The sequence below is a fragment of the Zonotrichia leucophrys genome, chromosome 3, assembly GCF_028769735.1.
Source record: "Zonotrichia leucophrys gambelii isolate GWCS_2022_RI chromosome 3, RI_Zleu_2.0, whole genome shotgun sequence".
Lineage (NCBI taxonomy): Eukaryota > Metazoa > Chordata > Aves > Passeriformes > Passerellidae > Zonotrichia > Zonotrichia leucophrys.
The window spans coordinates 106,089,335-106,114,371 of record NC_088172.1 but is presented as its reverse complement, the minus strand read 5'-3'; the positions used below and the strand labels follow the sequence as shown (position 1 = coordinate 106,114,371).

At 45.4% G+C, this 25,037-nt stretch overlaps 1 long non-coding RNA gene across 1 annotated transcript in view; it reads right to left on the bottom strand.

Moving 5' to 3' along the window:
- LOC135445061 (uncharacterized) overlaps positions 1–23,376 on the bottom strand; it is a 28,606-nt gene extending 5,230 nt beyond the window's left edge. The window contains exon 1 of the long non-coding RNA XR_010439454.1: positions 23,309–23,376. This is a non-coding gene — a long non-coding RNA (uncharacterized LOC135445061). The remainder of the gene's footprint in view (positions 1–23,308) is intronic.
- Between the last annotated feature and the right edge of the window lie 1,661 nt (positions 23,377–25,037).

Here is a 25,037-nt window from a genome sequence, read left to right as displayed (position 1 = left end):
ACACACCTCGGGCAGAATGATTTTGTGCCATTATTTTGCACATACAAAGATTTTTCATAATTGCAGAAGAGACAGATTTGTATTTTTATGTCACAATACTTTGCTGAAAACAGCAGCTGGGTCATAATCTTACAATGACTAAAGTTTTGCTTACACAGAATTTCCTAGAAGATTACTGCCACAAAAAAGGGACACTGCCATACAGTGCAACTTTAGCTATTGAATATTGCCAGAGAAAAAAGCTGCCTGAGATATTTTTGGCATTAAAAAAGAAATATTCTCTTAATACTTTATTTTCTGTTTATGTGGAACAATGTAGGGAATTTAGAACGAGTCCAAAGTTTTGATTGGCCTAAATTTGCATTTCTAAGTGCAAAAGGAATTGGTGGAAAAGCATACATAACTGTAGTGAGGGTATATTTTTCTGCCCATGCAGTATTTTTCCCCCATTAATATCTGCCATGCAGCTTCATGATGAAGAGGACGGATGCCTTAACTGGCAGTCCCAGAGAATGCAAAGGGGTTTTTGCACAACCTCGCCCAGGCTGTTTAATTTAAAGCATGCAATTACCAGAACTGCAGTAATTGGGGATGGAAAGGCCTTGTGGGCCAGGCAGAGCCTTCCCAGCAGTGCATTTCCTGGGATGCTGCAGAGCACCTCAGGGCTGCCCCAGCTGTGTGAGACAGGGAAACCCCTGGAAGCTCCGGTGCAGCCAGAGGGCCCCGGGCAGCCTCAGCACAGGGAAGTGCTCCGGGTGCCACACCTCAGACACTGGGAGGTGTCACCGGCACACGGGACAGGCAGGGCTGAGGCACAGCAGCTGCTCTGCTGCCGTCCGGGACCAAGCAAAGCAGAGCCACAGCAGGTTCCAGCTCTAGAGGGGAGGGTGCCCTCATGAGAGCCCTCTGCCACACGGGGCTGCAGAGTTTCATGAGCACAGTGAATGCTGAACTCTGTTGCATCACCCCAATGTTGTTTTCTGTAATAGCAAAAGATCCCCAATACAACAAACAACGATCTTATAAATGTTTCTGAGGAGAGAAAAAACCCTGCTGCTCCCAAGGTGGTATATTCTGACAGGTTAAATGGTGGAATATGTTATAAATTATTTATATTCAATAAATGAGAAGTAGAATTTGTGGGATACTTTTTACTCCACGAGTTCTGCTGGTGGAGCAGCAGGAAGACAAGACAGGAACATGTCACCCCATCTTCTCTCTCCCCCTCCTGCACAGGCCCAGGCCAGCAGCACAGAGCTCCAGTTCTCCCAGACACGAGGCTCCAAGCTGCTCACAGCTGCTTTAAAACCATTCAGCATCTCAGGAGGTGGAAAGGGGAAAAACCAATGGCCTGGCTGCTGCACTCAGGTTTTTTCCCAAGGCTGCAATCTCTCCCTGACCCCGTTTGCCTCCAGTACATGAAGTGATCTGCTGAAGATCTTGGGAGCTGGTGAAGAGGGTTGACATGAAATCCTCCTGACTGCATCATTAATGAAGATGCTTTCCAGAGGTTCATTGCCCTGGAGAAATCCAGCCCCAGAGGAAGCTCTGCCTCATTGCAAAAGCAGCCATGACTCTGCTCTGGAAACGCTGAAACCTTGTTCATATCAAAGAGCTCTGTGCTCAGACGTTGGGTGGTGCTGAGAGGAAAGTGTTCAGCCCTAATTCTGACACCCTGTCTGCCCAATAGAGATAGGAAGAATATTGTTTTAAAGTCAGCAAGTGAGGGGGGGAAAAAAACTAAAAGAGAAATAATTTCCTTGGAGGAGAAAAGTCAACTCATGCCCACATCGACTGACTCGCCAGCAAAAACGAGAGTAACATTAGATTTGAGTTTTGGATACAGACAGTTGTTACAAAAGCGCTATAAAAATGCTCTTACAAAACATGATGACTAAGAATCACATTGCTGAGGTGCTGTTTCTTCCAGTTCACAGTGAAATAAATAATTGCTGTTTCCCTGTAAAGCTACTTGTGACAGCTTCCGAGCCCAGGCAGTTCAGCCAGGCTCTGCCTTCAGAGGGAACCTCCAAATGCTTTCCTTCTTGCTCAATCCCCAGGCACTAATAGAGAGACACATGAAAACCAAAAAACAACCAAAAATGAAGCCCATAGCTAGAAAACTACAATTGTGCGGTGACAGGCACTCAGAAATGAATTCAGAAAAGCAAAGGAGTCCTGGTGGGCTCCCTCCCAGATTCTCATTTAGCTTCAGGACAGATTTAACCTGGCTCTGCACACTCTTCCCGTTAACACAGCTCCTGAATGCGCTTCCCATCAACACTGGGAAAGTGCTGTCAGGGAGCATGTTTAGCCTAAAGCTTTGATCATGCCTACACTCATTTTGGCTTTTCTCTGCAAATCCTCCTCACCATGCTGACCACATACTCCTCTGCCTTGTTTGCTCACTTAAGCACAAAACAAACACTTTCGAGAGGCCTTTCTGTATGAGTGTTCTACAGTTACAGCAGCAAAATCCTCAAGTGACTCAGTCATTACACAGAGCCTGGGATATCCTGGGCATTCCCAGAACACTGATTTGATATGAAAAGAAAATCAGCAGGACACATTTGCTCTATTCCAGTTTGTTTTGCCAGCAGACACGGCTACACCTCACATCTGGCCCCCACATCCAGAAAACCAGGTTTTTAGGACTAAAATCTCTCTATCACCTTATTTTTTCTGCAGATATACATATTCCAAAGTTACATTAAATCCCTAAATCAGCAAAAGAGCACATTTCCTACAGAAGTGATTAATTGCCGATTGCCCTGTCTCTTGCTTTATAAAAAAACAACTTTATCTCATGGATAGAGACAGCATCTATGCATTTACTTGGCCCATGCAAAGAGCATAATGAAGCAGAAAACATTTTTCATTGTTCCTGACTGTGCAAACTCAGGGGAGGGAGTTGCAGAGGTTTTTTGGTTTGGGGGAGGGAGCTGCGTTGTGAAGCAGGGTGGGTATTTTCTTGGTTAAGATATATGTACTAGAAACCCCTCAAGAGCATTTACAGCCAAGTGATAGCAATAGCCTTTTCTTCCTGGAAGAGTTTTCATTGAATCCCACTGCAATTAAAGGTTCGGTTCTAAACAAAGGCTGGAGGCTTAGGTTATGTTTCCATGGAGGAATAGCCTGTTCCTCACCTCAGAAGAGCTTCTGCACAGCCCAGGCCCCCATGGCTGTGGTTTGTTCCCACTATTGACCCGGATTCCTGGAGCTCTGGGGACACCAGGCACACACTCAGCCTGTGCAAAGCCCACAGAGAAAGCAGGAGCCTCTCAGTGCTGTAGGGTCACACACAATAGTGAGATGCTGTGAACTGGGGAGGGAGGATGAAAGTGAACACTTACACTTAAGAACAACCTCTGTCACACTGGCTCCTTGCCAGAAAAAATAACCCATTACAGTCAAAACCCAGTTAAGTCAAACAGCCCATGCTTAATTAAGCCCACTCTAAGAGTTTTCTGTTCAAAGCAGCTGATCCTTTCAGCAGGTGAGACTGAAGCTTGCCAGCTCAGAGTGTCAAACCCCAACCCTTAAACGTGGGTGTCCGCTGCTGCCATGGAAAGGGGTGCAGAGCCCAGAACAGAGTATTCAGGACACAAAGGCTCAGCTGAGAACAGCAGTAGCTGTGCCTGTGCCACCACACAGCGGGCTGGGCCTGCTCTGCTCAGGCTGAAGGAATGCTCAGCACAGCTCACACCCATGTCAGCTGGATGCCCTTGTCCTCCCCACAAGGGGGGCTCCTTCCTATCACCACTGGGACCAGGCCCTGGCAACTCCCTACTCCCAAAAGATGCCCAGAGGCCACCTGGGTGATACTTGCTGAACATTACAAGTGTGCCAGGAGTTCTGCTCAGCTGTAGAACAATTAAACACTCTGAGCAGCCAAGAGAAGCCCAGACAGACTCACACCCCAGCCTTTGTCAGTTTATTGGGATAGTGTGCAGCCCATCCATCCCCAGATCATTAACCAAAGAGTTTCTTCTGAGCTTGAAGGAAGGGTTTTGCCTTAGAGGTCATTACAGAGAGCCCAAAGCCAGCAAGATTCCTCCCACTAATTCAAACAAGACTCACACCTAGCTGCCAGCACCAGGCCCTGCACAATGGGTGATGTGCTAACTCAGACTCTGCAGCCCAAACGCAATCCCAGAGCACTAACATATCCTGATTTTCCTGGTGTAGAAGCTCAGAAAGCCTGATTCTGAACCTCACTTGAAGTGCATGGAAGAGAAAGGGGAAGGAGGCTGGCTGAGCACAAGGAACATCAGTTCATTTTAGCCATCAAAACCACAAAAATGTCTACAGTGCTGATCAGTCATCCAGGACAGACAGGGAGATAAGGAGGGCAGGAAACCACACACCTCAACACACACAGGAGCACGAAGCTGCACACATGCTCCAGTTTGTCAGTGCTGCTTGTCTGTAAAGCAAAATAAACAGCAATGCTACTGGAAAGGTTTCTCCCCTCCTTTTCAGACAGAGGTGTGCAAGCCAAGCCTCGACTCGTTTGGGGAGAGGGTGTTTCATTGTGGTTTGGAGATGCATCCAGAATTTTTTATTACTCAGAAACTTTGGTTCTGAGTGTATTTTTATAAGGAGTCTGAGAATGAAATATGATTCATATTTACATCTGTTAGCATGTTGGGAACAGAGAAAAAATAAAAAAAAAGGATGAGCAAACTGCTGCTGAAAAACCAAAATAAAAAGTTGGTTTGATTTCCCACAAGACTTTCTAGGTTTGGGCAGAAAATGTTTGTGTTACCAAAACCCCTAAGGTGAAGGCAAAAGACAGTGGCAAAGTCAGCAATTATTTGAGCCGTGCATCTGGTTTTTTGAGAAGGTTGATTGGGAAAGCACATAAGAAGTGTTGCAAATGAGTTGTGTCAATTCCGGATTCTGATACAAAATGTTTAGTCCCATGATGTAATTTGGGCTGGCTGGCCAGAGCTCTTCCCCTGCAGAAAGAATACATTGTAATAGTTTTGTCTGTGTGAATGATGAGTGTACATATTCTTATAAATAAGATGTTTTGTGCAAGCTTTTCACATAGATCTGGGACAGCTGAAGTACAATGGAAGGAAAATGTCACATATCACAGAATTTTTTCCCCAAATTAACCTCCATAAACGTCTTAAGAGCAGAGGGAGCATCTAATGAAAGGACCTTTATGCAGATGCAGATCATGACATTCCATTCATAAAACCAGCGAGAATCAACATGATGAAGCTGCAAGACTGAAGGGAAGGACAGGAAAATAAAATTGCAGTTTCAGAGCGTGGCAAAAGCTCCAAGACGTCTTGACTAAGACCACAAAAATTTGTATTACCCAGGCTACACATCAAGGCTTTCCAAGGTCTGATTCTGAAAGCCTAACCTTTTCTCAGGGCTGAAATGTCTTGCATGGAGAAGATAAAGATAATTTTTATAGGAACAATTACCTCGATTACATGCAGCGAGGGCCAGGCAGCGATTGGCATTGCACAATAAACAAGCAGCAGGTCAAGGCAGACTTGAGCAGCCACAGAGGGAGAGAAGAAAAACTATTATTCATGTCCACAGAGGAGCAGTGAGAGCGGAGATTCTCCAGCAGAACCAGGCAGACAATGAACTAAAATGAGCCAAGAACTGAGAGCAGAAGTTCTGCAAAGCAGAGCCTCTGTCCTGGGGTCTGCCATCCTCTGTCAAGGGCCAGTCCAGGACTGAATCTGATTTAAAAACATTTATCTGACATCTTGCCACATAATGGGAGGATGGAAGGTACCTCCTAATCAATTACTATTTAGTGACTATTTTGTTCACATTGGGTTAAGCATGGGTTTATCCTACCCACACACAGAAGGGAAGGAGGCAGGGACAAAAAAAAGTGAGTGATATTCTCAAGTTACCTATAGGGCAAAACCCTTGTCCAATGAACCACATCACCTCAGAGAGGAAACAAAGAAAAAAGGGAGGCTCAGCAATAGAGATGTTAAAGGGATGTCAGAAGAGCCTGGCAGTGCAAGAGCACTCTCAGGAGACTGCAGACCAGATGCTGCAGATTGACACTGCTCAGCAGCCACAGCTGAGAGCAGCATGCAAAGGGAGAATCAAATGCCCTACAGCCCTTTGTGAACATCCCTGGCAGGGTGCAGCCAGGTAAGGGGAGGCTGCCAAAGGCCCAGCACCTGAGAGAAAGAGGCTGCCCCTTCCCAAGCGTTCAGAGGGGCTGCTGGGGCTCTGCAGCTTTGGGATGGAAACCACATGTGGCACCGCCTGGGAAGAGCCCCATGTGCGAGGCAGACCACCAACTAACTCCATGTGTCAGGGCTCAGGGGTGTCTGACTGCTTTGGGAACCAAACAGGAGCGGGGCACAGAGGTTCCCCCTCCGGGAAGGGCCTGGCACGTCATGTGTGTGTTTGCTGGAGGGAAGGATCCCACTCCAGAATGTGCTGGAGAAGCTGCCTGACAGGACAAAGGGGCTTCTCCTTATTACTCGAAGGGTCAGGGAAGCAGAAAGATTAGAATGCAGGCAGTCTCTAACAAAAAGAAAAAACCAAAAACCACAGCACCACATCAGCTGTCACATCACTGGTGACAGCCTGGCCTTCAGCACAGCCCCTGGACTACCCCAGCTCACAGGTGCTGTAATGCTTTGTCCCACCAAGAGCTCAAATGAAGGGGCAGCAATCCAGAACAAGGTGAGCAGGCGCAAGGCAGATGGCAAATGGTCCCACTAAGGTTAAAGAAATCAATATTCAGAGCAGATAATGATGAAGGACAGAAAAGGAAAAAGTGCAGGCTTAGCTTCCCTTACTTCAAAGAAGTTTGTTTCATCACACAGTTAGTAAAAAGCTGCAGAGCTTGAGGAAATGCAAAGTCTCAGAGATTCCACTCTCCATTTCCCCCCAAACTAACAATTTGCTTACACCTCCACATGCAGTTCCTGAGCCTCACATTCAGAAGTGACATTCCATTCAACCCCAAGCTGTCCCATAAAATTAAACATAAATTAGCAAATCAGTTTAAAAAAAATTTCCCAGAAACATTAAAAGAGCTCATTTGACCTTTCAAAAAAAAAAATTATTTCACTTTTCAAACAGCAAATTTTGCTTTTAATCTCTATGCTACCACAAAGAAGTTTCCATGACAGACAAGTAGAAATGAAAAGCACTGGATGAAGGCTCATATGACCTAGTTTAATATTAAAGCACTCACATCCTTCCAACCCTGCCACTGTGTAATGAAGACCTAGACTAAAAAACTCTTGTACAAAGTGTTTCTTCTTCAAACTGCTAAGTCTGTGTTTTCCTCTCAAGACTCCAGCTGAGCTCTGTTAACACCAAAGCAATGTACAGCCACTGAATTCCACTCCAAACTCCACCAGCTTTCATCTGGCTCCAGAAGAGCCACCAAAGCTGTGCCTATGTGTTATTCTTTCAACGAGCAAAGGATTAGTATTGACTGGTTATTGGCTGCCCAGCAATGCAAGAAGCTTCTGAAGAATGGTCTTTGGAACGTCTTGTGTTTGAGAAAGACATTAAATATCAAACCCTAATTTATTAATTTATGCTTACATTTTTACAGGAGCCCATGAGAAGAAGCTGACTGCCAGGCACAGTTTAATTCACTCTGATAACACAGAGACCATAAATCTTAACCAACAGCTCAACATGCGAGGCATTTGATGTGTCTGGGAACCTGCTGTAGGAAAGACATGAGCTGGTAGAAAAAGCAGCAAAATGCCTATTCCCATGGGAAGAGTCTGCAGGCCTGGCAATAGATCATTTGTTCATTTGGAAGACACTTGTTCCTCTAGTAAAACAGCAACTAATATTTCTGCTTTCCCCTGCTCAGACAGGAAATACGGTGCTAAGGGCCAGCAGACAGAGCAAGTCCTCGTGCTAATTACACGGTCAGTAAACATTTGCTCTCCCGTGTTTCCTCAAGGCCTGAGCGATTCCTGGGTGGAATTCAGCACTGGGACTGGCTGCCTTCCTCCTCTCTGCCGCAAGTGCTGAGGAGATGTATCACGTTTTAGAGGATGGCCAGGTTAAACAGCCCTGTCTGCACAGGATGATCTTGCCACCTGGAAAGGGTTGAGTGCTACCACATTTAGAGGGGAAATGAGATTTTTGAAGTATCCGAGGAGCAAAGATCTGAAACTGCCCCTCAACAGATGGCAAACATCTAAATTTACACAGCCCAATAGATGTACAAATGGGATTGTAGAGCAGGTCACTTACAGAGAGGTTTGTTTTTGGTGGGCAAATCCCTTCTAGTCCTGCCTTCAACCATACAGAAGTCATTTCTCACATGCAAAATCACTCAAGGAGAACCACCTGATTACACAAGAGGGTGTGAAAAAAAGCCTATATGGAAAAGCCTCTACTGACCTACAAGAACACAGCAAAAGAGGCACATTTTGTTTTAAGGCACAAAGGCCTACTTGCTCACTCTGGAGGGTTTATTACACCTGGTCAGGCTCTGGAGTTCTGACTAACACAATATTTTTAATTGGCCCACATCATCCTGGCTGCCTTTCTGCCCAGCAAAGATCCAGGGCAGGAGCTGGCCACAAACTGAACAACATTCTGGGTATCTGACCTCCTCCCAGAGCGGGCTTGTCTGGTAAACAGACATCCACTCACAGATTCCCAGTAAATTGTTTTCTTTACATCGTCTCCATGGAAGAAAGCTCCTTCCCATCCACACAGCACTCAGATTCCTGACTGGTGCTCATCGGATAAAGACAAGCAAGACATAAGATGCAGTTGTGTAAACATCAAAGGAAAAACAAACATTCAAGTGTTTTGAAAATGCTTCAGAGTGAAGTCCTGTTTCTCACATGCCTCTAGTGCAGCTTCACCCCCACAAATTTAAGTAAAACAGCTCCCTAATAGCATTCTGAACTGTGTAATTGCAGGCAAAATGCTTGACTTCCACCCACTGCTTCCCATGCTCTCAACACGTGCCACCAATCATTTCCATTTTGATGCACAGTTGCTTTTCATTCCAAATGAGAGGTTTATTTTGTTGTTGTTTTGGAATTTAAAGAAAAAAACCTGAAGACTCAAAGTGTGGACAACATATATTAGATCTTGCCCTGGCACAGACTGTCAAACTGCTGTGGGTGATGTGAAGAATTATCAGCTCCATGGAATTTCCTCTTCTACATCTCTCCTCAGTTGTACCTCAGAAATAACATTCCCAAAGAGGGTCCAAATCCCCCCCAAATCCAACCACGTGCTGGAGGCACCCAAAAGTGAGCAGCAAACCCCTGAACTAGAGGCTGCCTCTGAAAGCAGCCCTGAACTGGTCCAAGGCACTGAATCCAATGGCAATGTCCACACCAGGCGTGGACAGAGGGTGCTGTGCCCATTGCACTCTGACACCTTGTTCCCTGCTATTTGAAACACTGCTTAGCAAGGTGGAGCAGGAATGTCATGAGACAAAATGGGACATATTTTGCTAGGGCTTTCCTTTCGAAGGATTCAGCTGGACGTGACAGTAATTATGTGAGTGGTATTGTTAGCCATATTTGTGACCCTTGGGATCTGATAAACTTTCCCACTGCAGCAGGTTGGTTACTGCAAGCAGCACACCTGAGTGATTTTCCTTCCACCTCCATTCCAGGGAAATGCCTCTGTGAGGCAGCGCAGCCAGCTTCTGTGCAGAGCAGGGGAAGAGCAGCCCAAGCGAGTGTGCATCACTAACAGAGCAGAGCCCCAGCTCCCCATCACTCTGTCAGCAGAGAGCTGTTCTAGGTTGTGCTGGGAGCATTAGCCCATGCAGCCTGATATGAGTTCACGAGGCTGGAATTCAAAACACTCCCCAGCTGTGGGAACCCGGGCAGGAGCCTGTCACACTGCATGGGATCCAGATTAGAGCTGTGAGAATTTGGGAAAGCCCGTCTAGCAAGCAGCATCTCTGGGGGGGAGGGAGGAGGGAAACAGTTCCCAAGTAGTTCGACTCCTAAGCCTGAAGGAAACTAGGTCTGTCTCTGTAGATACTGACACTGCAAGGTTTGACTGGAACCACGTCTGTATCACTGGATATTTTCCCAGGGGAAGAAGCGCAGCAAGCCATTTTATTGAATTAAAACACAGATAACCACCTCAGAGATGGCTTTTTCTGTACTGTGCAGTCTGGGGCTGGGTGCACATGACTCCCAGAAGGATCTCACTGGGGAGAACTGATGGGAATCATGGTCCAAGGATGGACCCTCTGTGTCACCCTGCACACAAGGAGTATGTGACATGTCTGACATGCAGGTGGTAGATTTAAAACATTTAAAATCCTCACCAATTAAGCAGCCAAACTCAAAAGAGCACTGCACAATCAGATATGGGAGGAAGAGAGAGAATGCAAATAATTTATTACTTTTCTACCCTACAACTTATATTCCACATGGCTGCTGGAAAAGGGGGGCTGTAAATATTTGCCTGTTCCCAGCCCTGATGCCTCAGGTGATGTAACAGGGAGAAATTTATTTACATCCAAGCACTGCAAAACCTTTTAAAAGCTCTTTCTTTTCCAAGCCTTGCTAAGGCATGGCAGACCTGCGGACCAAGTCCCAGACTGATATTTGCTTGCCCCATTATGAGAGTCTTTCAAAACTCTCAGAGAGCAGGCCAAGCGCGAAGGCTCTGGTAGGACCATGGGCAGCCCTGCAGAGGGCCCGCGGCGGGGTGCTCACCGGCTGTGGGAAGCAGTGCCCCGCAGGTGCTGGCAGGAATGGCTCAGGAAGCGAAGCGAAGCTGCCCTGCAGAGCCAGGGCCAGGCAGTGACCCTGCACGCAGGGGCCACCCTGTGCAGGTGGTGGCACAGCCCGGAGCAGGGCACGCAGCCTGACTGATGCCACCCCTGCAGGGCTGGGGAGCCGCCGATGGCGCGTGTCTGCTGAACCCCCGCTGCAGCTTCCCCTCCTGCACCACAGACCAGGCTATCCAGCTGCTCAACTTTGCTCTGCACTCGGAGGGGAAAAAATAAAATTCCACAAGTGGTTCTTCTGTCAGCATGTTAATTGGCCTGATTATGAAAGTAAACAAATCATAGGGACAACAGGAAAAAATAAAACAAACAAAAGGGGCGAGACACAGATTCTCTACTATGTATAGCACTGGGGCAGCAAACCAAGTGAAGACAAGAACACAACTTCCTTCCTCCTTGTTAATTAAAGTGATTGGCAGCAGCCAGGAAAATGTTGATGCTCTTTTGTCTTCCAATATATTTTGTTTCTTCAGCAACAACATTAATGACAACAACATGATATGACAAATTTCTGCTGTTGAAAGTTTGCTTTGTAACAAAAATGGGCACTACAGTCACATTTTCTTTCACATCAGACAGAACTCCCAATTCCCAGTACTAGATGCTTTTTCTCCCTTTTCTGTAACAGGAGACTAGATCAGAAGAAATCAGGCAAGAGAATGGCTGTTCAGTGTTTTGAAAAATTCTAACCATGTCTTGGCCAGCTCAGAAGAGCTTCTCTGCAGAAGTGACAGGGACCAAAGTACCACAGCTCACACATTCCCAACTCCCTCCTCCTAGGTGGGGAAGGCCACACTTGCAGGAATCAGCACATCCTGGCTGCCACGCCTGCTTTAACCCCCAGCCCTGCTGAAACCTTGGCTTGAGATACCTACAATGCCCTCCTCAGATGTGTTTATGGCTGCCTCCCAGGTGCTGTAACACCAGGTCCCAAACCCTTCCACACCTTGCATGCTCACACAACAGAGCCCCTCATGCCATGGGAGCCCCCAGACCAACCCAGAACACCTCCCCGGTCACCAAGAGACAAAGATGCTGTTTTTCCCCTGAAGTCTCTTTCCCCTCTAGGTAAAAACACCACAGGCTCCTGCAGAAATCCCTCTGGCAGTCCCCAGCCTCGCAGAGCCTTCCCCATGTCCCAGCCCAGACACAGACCACAGAAGGATGTGCAGGATTAGGCTGCAGGATTTAACCTGAGGGGAGCCAATGTGACTCATGAAACCAAACATCAATTACTGGGCATGGGAGACAGATTAAGGGAGAAATGGAAACTGCTTCTTTTCAGTGACTCGTTTAAGCTGCGTTTGATTTAAGAGGTCCTTGACAAGAAATGCACTTAAGGGTTTTAATACTTCAGCCATTCCAAGCTGCAAGTGAATAAACCCAAAGGGCAAAGCACCTTGACCCCTAAACAGCAATCAGCCAAAAACCAGTCACGACACAGCATGTCCAGCTCAACATCCTTTCCCAGATTTCAGCTCCAGTAATACAAAGATTCAGGCTGTCACAATAAAAAATGGCCAAGCAGCTCTTCTGGCTTGCTCTGAGTGGGCTGCAATGATTAGCAGCAAAATAGCTCTTCCAGTGACTTAGGCAAGACAAGTTCACCTTTCAATCTGAAATCCTGATTTTAGACGGTTTTCAGCGGCCTATTATTGATTACAGCAGCCTGCAGAAGCTTCAGACATGCATGAGGACCCCATAAACTCAATACTGAGTACAAGAAGCTCATAGGAGTCTGTACAGAGCACACAGAGACTTCTGCCAGATTGGACAGACAGGAAGAGTCTTCCAAGCTGAGCAGGCAAGTGGATGGGAACCACTGTCATTTGAAAGGCTCCATCCTGCCTCTGTCCCTCAGCTCCAATATTTCCAGAAAGATTCAGTGGTTCTACACTTCCCCAGAGTGCTTCAAGTGTGGTCTAAAAGAAAATGAGCTCTAACAATATGAGGATGCCTCTGCCTGAAAATATTCACATACATCACAAAGAAGGGCCTGACCAGTGTTTAAAAAAGTCACTTGAATTTTTACACACTATTACACAAGGAGGTTTTATTTCTACTGCTGCTTTTGATATTTATTTACCTATTAGCAAATAATTTTCATCTGTTCAACATTTGCATCTTATATGAGAAACATCAAAAGCTTCAGACCTTTGATGACATTTATCCCCACCAGTGCATAGCAAATTACAGCGAGGAGAAAGAAAAACCCAAACACAAGGCACTCAAAGCAAACCAGCATGGAAGGCAGAAATGCATCCAGCTCCAAGCAATTATCTCTTAATGAATAAACATTGTTCTCCACTGCTACCTCTCACTAAGAGATACCCACAAGGCAGCCAGCACAAGCTTAATTCTTTCCATTCCTCTTCCTTACAGCAGCCTCATCACTTTTGTGACAGCTGAGCTCTGCAGCCCTGATTTCAGCTGGGTGTACCCAGCACTGACGGGTGCAGGGCAGAGCTGCACACCAGGAGGAAAACTCTAAAAGGTGGGAAGGAGAAGAGCTCATTCGTGCACAAGATGTGCAAGTATGAGACACTCACTGCTCAGTTTGTAACATCCATCCAGCATCTCTGAAAGGCCCTACATGCACAGAGGGACATATTCAAACCAGTGAGATGTGGGGAGAGGGAGGTAGCTGAAGTTTCCTTTAAATATACAAGTGCAAGATTTTGTACTTTACCTGGCCCCAAAAGTTATGTTAATGGAAATTCAAATATTGACATCTACTGCCAGTATGATACCCAAAAATGAGAAACACTCAACTGGCAATGAGCACAGCTTCTCTTTTCTAAACTGACCTTACAAAAAGAAAATCAATAAAATCACTAATCCAGCACATACTTGTGCTGTTTATCAATTCAACAGATATGTAACTAGAAGCCTTTAGGAGCAGCTTGAAGCTTGTCTCTGGAGTTCTTCTGGTGACTCTGGCAGGTGGAATGCATTAGCTAAGTAGTCACCTATGTTAGGCAGGGAAACCGGAATTATTTCCAGTAAACAAATGAGGCTTTCTCCTGCAAGAGCATCAGAAGCTCCAGAATTCCCCTCTACCTCCCAGAGCAAACACAGCTTTTTATCGTGCGAAGCCAAGCCTTTATTTTATCAGTTATTTTACCATGGAAGCTGCTCTGTGAGACGAGTAGGAAATATTCTTTTCCAATGAAGGACTGGTTAGCATCAGTTGGTGGCAATCCCTCAGCAGCATGCAGGTAGGTGTAATTAGGGAAGCACAGCATTCAGTCTCAGGACTGAACACTACCGAGTGCGGAAAGGGGCAGCCACGGCACTCTCAAGGACAGGGACCACAGTGGAGAAAAGCTGAGTCCAACCCAGGATTTCCTTCATGCTCTGCCCAAGCAGATCCACACACCACTCCGCAGGGAGGCCAAGAGCACAGCTACAGCCTTGCTCCCCAGGGAAAGAAGTACTGCAATGGTCTCAAAGTCTCCCAGGATGTTCAAATCCTTGGCACAGCCAGAGTTTGCCCTGCCAGGAACGTGAGTTCTGTCCCTAGGTAAGGGACAGCAGTGCTGTGTGCTCCAAACTGCCCTCTCTCAGATCCTGACACTTCTTACCCAAATGTTCCATCACTGACATGCTCAACAACCAACAGGTTCAATAGGTGGAAGGTTAAAATCAAAACAAAACAAACCCACCACACAAACTGCAGGATATGGTTTCTTTCAGCTCACTAATGTTCATTAAAAATCAAAGTCAATAAAAATGATTACATATTTAACAAACATAAGGGGTTGTCTTCAGCATTGATCTAATAATTTGAGTGAAATATTTATAACTGCAGTTTCAACAGAGCCTCCTGAAGCTGTGTTTTGTACAGGTTTATGATAAATTACCAGTATGATGAATGTTTAGGAGCAGTACCCCTAAAACTACTCATGTTGAAGAAATTAACCTATGGATTGAATGTCTCTTTTAGTTGACAATTAATGCAATCATAGAAAGAAAAGGAGGAAGCATGAGTGCCAAGGGATGGGAAATGGGAGGCCTGATTTCTTTTGCAAAATTAACTCTTGGGGCTGAAATAAAATTCAACCTGTTGGCTTAAATCTTTTTTCCTATTGAAATACCTTTCTAATCAGTTCAACATGCTAGATGTGTCCCACACTGGACCTTGCACCTCGGGGGGAAGCACTGCTGTGGATGTCTTGTTCTGTAGGGTGCTACCAAGAATATTCCATGCACCCCAGCCTTTTTCTGCTTGTGATCCAAACAGATCATTAGTACACAGCAGCAACGCTAACAGATGGTGCCAAGCCCTGACAAACAATGTCTAAAATGTTTTTCTAGTTAGCAAGCAGTGAGGTGTCCAAAACTGAAGTCAGCAAGAAGTCCTTTCAGCACAGGACAGGGCAGGAATGCAGAGGAGGTGGGAGCAATGCGCAGAACTGCAGCGTGGAGCAGACACGTTTGCAGGGGAATATCATCTCACAACAACATTTTTCTCTGGTGAAGCACTAGAGCACTTGCTTTTGAGCACACATTTAAATCCAATCAACATTTAAAAGCATTAGAGAGTGTGTTGAAATGCTTTGCTAAGCTGGGCTTGAGAAATAACTCACTTCCATAGGTTACTCTGATACTGGGGTGTGATACAAGCTGGAGTTGTCCACAGATCCCTGCCCCCAGAGGATGAGGGAAGGCTGAGAGAACTGGAATGCTGGGAAGTCTGGAAAAGAGAAGGCTTTGGGGTGGAGGAATTGCAACTCTCCAGTACCTGAGGGAGCCTACAAGAAAGATGGAGAGGGACTATTTACAAGGACAAGGGATGATGGCTGTAAACTGACAGAGGGTGGGTTTAGATTGGGTATCAGGAAGAAATGTTTGCCTCAGTGTGGTGAGACAGCAAAGGGTACTTCAGGGCAGCTGTGCTGCCCCATCCCTTCCAAGCACTGTTCTTCCAATACCAGCCACTAACCGGGATAGCTGTGGCACTGCAGTCACTTGGTCTTGGGGGAGACAAAACAGAGAAAAAGCGCAAAGCCAAGAGCAGAAGCTCTCTGTTTCACAGCCCGAGGAGGGAAAGCAGGGAGGGATCTGAGCCTGAGCAGCGTGGCAGTGAGTCACTGCCTCCCAGGGCTGCTCCTTGGGTGGTACAGTTTACACAGCAGCCCTTGCTCAGAGGATGGGCCTCGAGTCCCCATCCAGCTCCTTGGGAAGGAAACAAACACGGGTTTTACATGTGCTTGGTCATAGGCCTGTGTGATGTTATCCAACTTGTAATTACCAAGAGGAAACGCTCTAAAGCTGAGCCTGTTGGCTTCCAAAGGGATCCCACTGGGAAGCATTCCTACTTCCACATTTCCCTACTTTGACTATCTCCTTGACTATTTTTCTTTTTTTTTTTTGCTTTGGTTTTCCAGGTCCTCTTGTAGTTTATCCCACCTACTCAGCAAGTTTCAAGGCAGCCAGTGCTGACTGACCACAGCCACAGAGCAGCTCTGTGCTCACACCAATTATTCCCAACAATATATGGATTAGATTGCACACACACTGCCAGAAAAAACCATCTACCTCAGATTTAAATCATTAAAAATGGCCCTCTAGAGACAATAATCTCTCCTCAATGCGAAGGCTACAGACAAATGTCAGAATTCTGTCTGGCCCAGGAATGTTTCCTCATAACAAGGCTGGTTTGTGCAATCAATGAGGCTGACAAAATCTCCGATACGCTCTCAGGGCCTGATCCAAGGCACAGGGAAGTTCATGGTAACACTCCCATTCGCTACAGCTCTGTGGGAAACCTTTTCTTTCCCCTGACCCATGAGAATTTTTGAGATTTTGAAAGTTTTTCCCATCCTGACCATGACAAAAATATTGAAATCTCAAATTTTTGCAGCCTGAATATCTACTTGCATCGCTCCCACAAAAGATACAAGATTTAAAATAAAAACCTGATTAAAATATTTTGTTCAAAACAGAATATTTTTTGTTAATTTCTTAATACAAAGACTGATTTTGAAAATGAACAAAATATCATTTTCAAAATCAGTCTTTGTATTAAGAAATTGGCATTTTTTCAACAAAAATGAGACATCACAAACTTGTTGAACAATTCCAGCAGCCTCTCCTGAACTGTAGAGCAGGTCTTTCCTGCATGAGTGAGTTCACCTGGGATATTTTTCTCTTTAAAAATAGAAACTCCATGTACACAGGGACTCAATTCATCTTCCTAACAGGCATAATTTATGTTCCAGCCACTGAAGAGGGACGGTCTCCCCTTGCACACCAAGAGGTGGAAGCCATTTGATTACAAGGAGAATAAAAACTCCTCACAGGTAATTGCAAAACATAAACACCACATCTCTCATTTTAAATCCATTACACTGCCTTCTGCAAGGTGCAGAGTGCCAAATCATCTGTCTCAGAGCTGCATTTTCCAGTCCCAAAGGTCCTGAAGCCCTGTGAGGCAAGCCCCTCATTACATTATGGCCAAAGCCACTGGATGGAGCTGTTAGAAACATCTCACAAGCCCCAGCAGCGAGCAGCGTTCTAAACCTTTACAAACCCTGCACTGATATTGTCTTTAAGAGACTTCCAATGGGAAAGGCCTTGTGAGCAGCAAGGAAGGTTTCTCTGTTCCCGCTATTTGCAGAGTTCTTGCTCAGCAGGGAACGGGCACAGGGACACCCTACAGAGGCCCTGAGAGACGACTCAGGAATTTTGTGGAATATGAGCAAGCACCACTCAGAACACACAAACACACACCTGCATCACAACACCAATTCCACTTGCTGTGAGCAGAAACTGTCCTGCACCCTCAATACAGATTAACATTCAAATAGGTAACAGAACAGGACATGGCCCACTCCAGGTAGAGAGGAGAGACGACATGGAGGAAAAGATATCTATTGATCTACTGTAGTCCTAAAAATAAACTTGCAGAAAAACTGGAATTTACATTTTAAAAAAGTGAATTCCAGAGCTCCCCTGTGCTGCTGGCTGCGACAGTCAGCACGATAAGCTCAGCTTCATGTTTTTCATAATAATTTCAAAATAAGCGCCTGTGTCAGCTCAGTGAGCCACCTCCCCAGGTATCCTCCCTCATATCTCTGGCTCTGGAGGAGCTGTCAGGAAACTCAGGACAGCAGTCAGAGCCTGAGGCTGGCTCACAGACACCCCTTTACCCTGCTGCTGAGTGGGCCGTGTGTTCTGTCAGCAGCCACCTCAGCTCCCAGAGCAGCTTTCCCAGCCCAGGAGCCCTCCTGCAAGGCTTCCTGGACAAAGCAGCACTCGGGGTCTGGCTGCCCCAGCCCCATATCCTCACATCCTTGCACCTATTCATGTCCTTTGGGTCAACTGACCACCCCCCTCACCCCATCACCAGCCAAATGCAAAGCCTCATCTGCTGCCTGAGAGGTTTTCAGAGAGGGAAAAACCACTTAATTTGTCCCCAGTTTGCTGTATTGGTGCTATGAATTACATTTGCTGCTAAAATAAGAAATGGGAGTCAAAGCATGTGCTCATCTTGCTCCTTGCTGGGCTGTGGGGTCCTACAGGGCACAGGAAATACTGTGCCTCTCCTGAGAGCAACAGCATAGAGTCAGTCTGAAGATCCCAGAGGGCAGGATGGGTCCAGCTGAAATTGCCAGACAGCAGGCAGAAAGCACAAAGGGAAGCTGGCAGAGCCCTGAGAGGAGAGGGGATTGCCTACAGGAAAGGCATTTTACTGGAGCCTCGCTTGTGGGATGGTGTGGAGCACCCCAAGGCTCCACAGGGACTGCATGGAGCCCTCAAGGGTCACCAGTGCTCAGGCACAAAGGCTGAGGGCCCAAAGCAAACTGCAGGGCTGCAGCAGGGAATAAGTGACTTACACTGCATCGCCTTGGAAGTGTCAGCTTCCCACACCACGGCATTTCCTTGTCATTTTCAAACAGAGGCACAGCCTAAAAAGTTGGAGCTTTTTGGCATCTTCTGGCACACGTGTAAGGAAAAGGCGTCATAGTTCTGCCTCAAGAGTAATGCACCATGACATTACAGAGTGACTGGATGGATTATACACCTATGGAGACTACAATAAACCAGAGTCAAAAAGCCACCAAGAGGTCAGTCCCACAAAAGACAGAGTCAATGGATGTACCTTATTCAGCAGGCTATCTGATGCTCAAAATAGTCCTGAAAGAAGCGCTTCCACTAATGAATAATCTCAACTTTGTCCTACACAACAGATGGGGTTTTATTCTCAACCTGCATATTGCCATGCATAGGAGATGGCTGAGTTTGAACGACAATGGATGATAAGTCTATCCACTTCTTCATTAAACTTGGAAATTAGATGCCTGTTCCATCATTGGCATTCCTGATTTTTTGGGTTTATTCTGGATTTTGGCAGGGCCAGCTTGGGGTTTTTGTTAAGGAAAGCAAACTGAAATAACTATATTGTTCTACTGCAGAGAAAATTTCCACTCTGCCATCAGAGCTTTATGAATATGTACATACATACAGCTGCTCATGCCACCAAGAGCATGGAAAAACTTTGTATCCAACTTTGGAAAGCTTTTATTTTCTCCCATGGAAGTGGGAAGCTAAAGTTCCAAACTTTGAAAGGGCCTTTTATTCTTTCTTTCTGTCTGCAGGATGGGACTGAGTAGAAAAGGATAAAGTGTGACAAGAATAAAAAATGGAAAGGAGAACGAAAGAAAAAAAAAGTGAGGAAGGGAACAAAATTTGAAATCAGGACTTGGAAGTTCTGTCAGCTGTTTTTCCAGGTGTAAGAAAGTCTTTCCCAAGCTGCTTTAAAAAGGAAAAGTACTCTGACATCTCTTAATTTTGAGAACTTTTCTAGTCTGAACTTGCCCTATTGGTATTCCTATGCTTGTTACAATGCAATCCATCAAAGGCTCAACAACTGTTTAGGTATTGACATAAAATCATCCACATACAAAAAAAATACATGCTGTAATAAAAGGCATCTTCTCAGGATGAAAGTACATCTGCCACATGGGCACTGAGCCCTTTGTAACGTGTGCTCTTGGTTTCTACCAATTCTGAAAATGCAAGAGGACAGGAAGATTGCCCCTAAAACACATCAGCTCTGTATGAAAAATGGAAAGTGTCAGTGAGAGCATTCTTCATCCCTGAGATAAAAGGGCAATTTGTTTTCTCTGCTCTTTCCTCAGACCTGCCCTCCACAGGGCTGAGCAATGCAGGGAGTTTTGAAATCAGAGACACCAGAACCTCTAATAGTTTTTAAGGCTAAACTCACTTTTTTTTTTTTTCTGGCAGGAACATAAGATAGCCCATTCCTGATGATTAATGATCAAAAGAAAGTTAGCTAAAGAAAAACATTAAAGTGCAAAGTCTAAACTGTATGGACTTACAGAGTAACTTCTCCTGACATGCTGGAGGAAAAAGGAAGTCAGCTCAAGCCACTGAACTCTGGATTGCACAGGGCTGTGACAATGACCTGGACCTCATCTCTGGCTTCAAATGCACACCAGAGTCAGGATGGAATCATGTACTCAACACTGACATTCTTGAGAGGGCACTTGAGGCCAAGGCCAAAATTCACAGGTATTGAGGACAAACAGAATTAGCTAAAATTAAAAATATCCTGTGTTTTGTGTGTAAAACTGTTGCTCTGACATCCAAGCATGGATGCATGCACTTGCTCCTGCTCTGCTGCTGGGAATTGTGCCAACACTCAGGATTAAAGCACAGCTCCACATCATTCCCAGATGTGCCACCAGGAGAACATCCTGCAGCATCACCTCCACAGCTCGCCCCAGGAACCAAAGCTGTTCCTTGTCCCACCCAGCACTCATCTTTTCATAATTCATCAGCTGGTGATAAACTGCAGCGCTGCACAAACTGAGCCCTGATGTACTTCATTTGCTGGTTCTGTGGCTGCAGGACCTGCCCCTGATTTACCCTATTTCAGCCAGCTCCCCCAGAGCAGCAGCGCTTTCCCAGGCTCCAGCCACGCTGCCTGGGCCATGCATTCCCCGCAGTGATTTCCAGGGGAGAAGGAAGGCGCAGGGACGCAGCTGGGAGTGCCTGCCCCGGCTCAGGGAATCCCGGCAGCCCCCTGGAGCCTTTGCACAGCTCTGCATTTCTGCAGGGCACTCCTCTCCCCATCCCGGGAGCATCCCTGCACGGCCTGGGAACAACACACCGATGGGATTTCAGTTAGGGCAATAACAAATCCACACAGGCCCAGCCCTCACCATCTGTCCAAAGGGACCCAGGCTCTGCTTCGGGGTTTTCCTCCCCTCTTCCCATCCTCCTTTCTTATGAATCGTTTGACAAAGCCATCTACATAACAGACATTTAATGGGGTTTATTGCAAAAAAAAAAAAAAAAAAAAAAAAAAAAAAAAAAAAAAAAAAAGAAAACTAAGGAAGTTCCACTATTAATTCCCACCCCATTGGAGCATTACATAGTTTATCGCTTCACATGTACATAATTTAGCATAATTCAACATTCAAGCACATTAAACAGAGACAGAAAAACAATAGTGAAAGCTTATTAATAAAACTGATTCTGCCTTTCCAGAGGAGCAATGTCTGTCTGAAATCACAATTCCACTAAAACTCCAGTTTCAGAAGCTTAGGTGCACTTTGCACTGGAAGACAAAAAGTGGATCAATCTGAGGCAGAAACATGAACAGGAGGAATTTTATAGGTTGCCACAGGACTGTCTCAAAACCTTTACTTCCTGTACCCATACACAGAGGCAGTAAATTAAGATTTTAAAGCCATTAAAATCCTGAGGGAGCCTGCCAGACTCTTGCCTTGTGCTGCCGCTTCCAGGGCAGAAGGTCAGGCACAGGTCTGCCAGGACAAGCAGTGCCATACCCTGTGGATATTTCACTTGTGGCAGCTTCCACAGCCCCACAGAGCTGCACTAGCTGGGCTGGGGTGGGGCCCTGAACAGGGAATTGCCTGTTCTCACCTCACTGCTGTCCCCCAAGGGGACAAAATGAAGTGCCCCAAAGCGGGCTGCAGGAGGGAGTCCCAGGGCACAGTGAGGGATGCAGGGAGGTGCTGAGAGAGGAAGGCACAGCCAAGGTAATCCCCAACACCTGGCTCCAGGTGTGCTTTGGGATGCTTTACAGAGCCCAGCCCACTACAGAAACTGCCAGAAAAACACATGGGAAAGGAGAGGAGAAGATCGATCTCTCTTCCAACATACTGAAACAATTAATTAGAGCAGATTTAATCATTTCACTCATGTTGAAGGGAGTACATTCATGCTAAACTTGCCATGCTGAGGATAATGGAACAAGTCACAGGAAGGAAGATGTCACTGAGTTAAAAGGCAACAAAGGAGAAAGCAGCAAAATCCTTTAAGATACTCTGTAAGGTTATGTCATCACATTGAAATGTAGGGATGAGCAATCCAGTCAGAGCATGGATTTCCCACCCAGATATTTTCTAACTTTGTCTCAGTCAGTACAAAAAATTGTATTTCAACATCATTTTTCAAAAATACGGTGATTTTCTATATTAAGAAACATCTTTATTATTCTAAAAACTAATACTTTTCTACATGTCAGCCAAAACTCATTGTTTATTGCCCTTCCTTGCTTAACATCTGCAGCTGGAAGGCACCTTTGCACACTGACATGGCTGTGAGAAAGTGGGAACGCACCAGGCAGCAGAGCTCTTATAAATGATCTGCCATCTGCAGGAAAGTAAATGGACATCACCTTTGCCCTTTCATCGCCCCAAATGATGGCTGCACACAATCACAAATGGAGACGGACTAAGAGATGAGGAAGCACAGCGGAGCAGAAATCAGTTCTTCCACCTACAAATAGCTAAGACACAGGAGGATTGACCCCAACTGGCAGTGATACCATTCAGGGCAAATATAAGCAACAAAAGCCAATTAGAAAACATGGAAAAAGTACTCAGCTGAAATGAGCATGAAGGAGCTTTAGCATGGTCTTCACTGAGCCACAACTGGATGCAAGCTGGCTTTGAAAACCTGTTTCTAGACCTGTATTTCAGCAATATTCAGTAAGTCAGGGAAATCCATTCAAACCCAACTCCAAAATCCATCTCCCTAACAACACAGCACTGGTGACTCAGCCTGTTCAGCATGGCTGTGGGTCCAAGCACCACAAGAGCTACAAAGCCATACCTTAAGAACATTCTGGCATTGATTATTCCTGGCAGCATGGAAGGAGAGGAGTGAAGGATGGAGCCATTGCCTGTCCAACCACATTTGTCCACATTAATCACTGAAATGGGCCAGACCTCCCAGGAAAAGGTACCTCAATCCTTCCTTTGTGGGAATAGGAAGCTCTCCCCTCAAATACCATCCACCAGCGCAGTTATTCCTCTCTTATTCACCTTAATGACTTCCAAAGGTAACCTTGAAATTTGGAAAAGCCTGCAACCATACCAATGAGAAAATACATTCCCAGAAACCAAACTCAGAGCTCCACCTTGAAGCTTTCTAATAGAATATCTCTGCACCACACTGAATTGTCACAGCACAGGCCACAGCTGGCCACAACACACAGAACATCACCATACAATATCAGAAAGCTCCAACCCAAAGAGAAGAACGCCTTACCTCTTCAGAAGGCTTCAGCAGTCTGCCCACACAGTCACAGCACATCCCCTCAGGAGGCTGCAGTGTCTGCCCTGCTGGCTCTGTACCCACCCTTTCACCCCCTGATGCTGATGCCCTGCACCTGTGTGCCCTCGTTCCCTCCAACGCTGCTCACCTGTGCCCCGTTAGGGATGATTGGGCACAGCCCCACCCCAATCACCACTGACTCTCTAACTCTGTGCCTGCACTGAATATTAAACAGGAGGGGTTGACTTGAAAATGACAGAAAAAAAAATCTAATTTTTAAAATTACTTTGTGTACTGAAGTAGATGCAAGTTTTATCGCCAATTTAGAGAAAGCAGAATTCCCTGTTTGGATTGTACCTAAAGATACAGATCAGAGCTCAGTGATATTTCATGTTTTGAGTACTGACAACTTTTATCAGACATTTCTTACAATTCATTGTATCTACTGTGTACAAATATCTTATGCAATAAAAAGCCTGTTTGCATAAATTTGAGGATGCTTCAGTCCACAGCACCACTTGAACAACAGCTATTTATGAAAGCCCAAGGAAGAATTTGTTTGACTATGTTTTTTGTTGGGGTTTTTTTTTGGTTTTTTTTTTTTTTTTTGTCAAATAATGAAATTCTAATGCACAAAAAAAATTCCCCAATTTAAATTTGTGTCACATTTTTCAGAAGGTGCAGAAGCTTGACCACCTCCTGGAGTGCTCTTAAATATAGCAGGCCATGATGAGAGGTCAGGTCTGATACATTGTGGGACAGGGACAATTTCATGCCTTTCCAAAATATTATTTTAATTTCTTATGGACAAAATCAGCAGAGCTGAAACGCACAGTCTATGGGAACAATGTCCAACTTTACTAAAGGAGCTTTGAAAGCTTCACAAATTCCCATGTAAAAAATTTAAGACTTCTGGGCTTAAATATAGCAGCATTTGGATTGGTCGGGCAAGTTACATGGTTCATCTTCCTTCTGATGAGGCCAGAAATTAAAGTTCTTCAGCAAAATGTTTTTGCACCAATTTTAACCTGACCGAGCACACAGGTGTATGAAGGCATGAAACAGAGCTGCTTTCTTCTCAGATCTTCAAAATATTCCAAGAGTTCAGATAAGTTCACTGCAAGACATGAATTAAGTTTTAGGACAATTCTGATTTTCCTTAAGGCTATTCACACCATTGCCACCCTTCACTTAACAATAGTGTTGTTAAAAAAAAAAAATCAGATTGCCTGAAAATGTGTAAAATGTGTTATGTGGGAACATGGTTCAAATGACACTCACAGACTGCCTTTTAAGTGTGCCTGGCACTCAGAAGCTTCTGGCATAAAACTGAGCATAAGTTTCTCAAAGGAAGATGAGCGCTCAATACTCAGCAGTTTCTCAAAAACAAGCCAGCCTGAGCCTTTCTGAAAGTCTGTCCTGGGTTATGGAAAGTCAGTAAGATCAGTTCTGAGGAGGGAGACTCATCCCCACTCACAGAACTCTGCTGCTGGGCCGTATCAGGACCTGGCAAGGGCAGCCTACATTCCTCACTGTCAGCCTCAACCAGGACTAAAGGCAGATCAGCCTTTCAGTCAAGGTAAATGCTGGATTTTTAATATTTAATAAAAACACCCCGTTCCTATGAACCCATTAGCTAATAAAAAACAGCTCTGCTTTCAGAGGTAGAAGATAAAGAAGAGGAATTTAAACATTAAAGGGGATAATGAGGTAAATTATTACA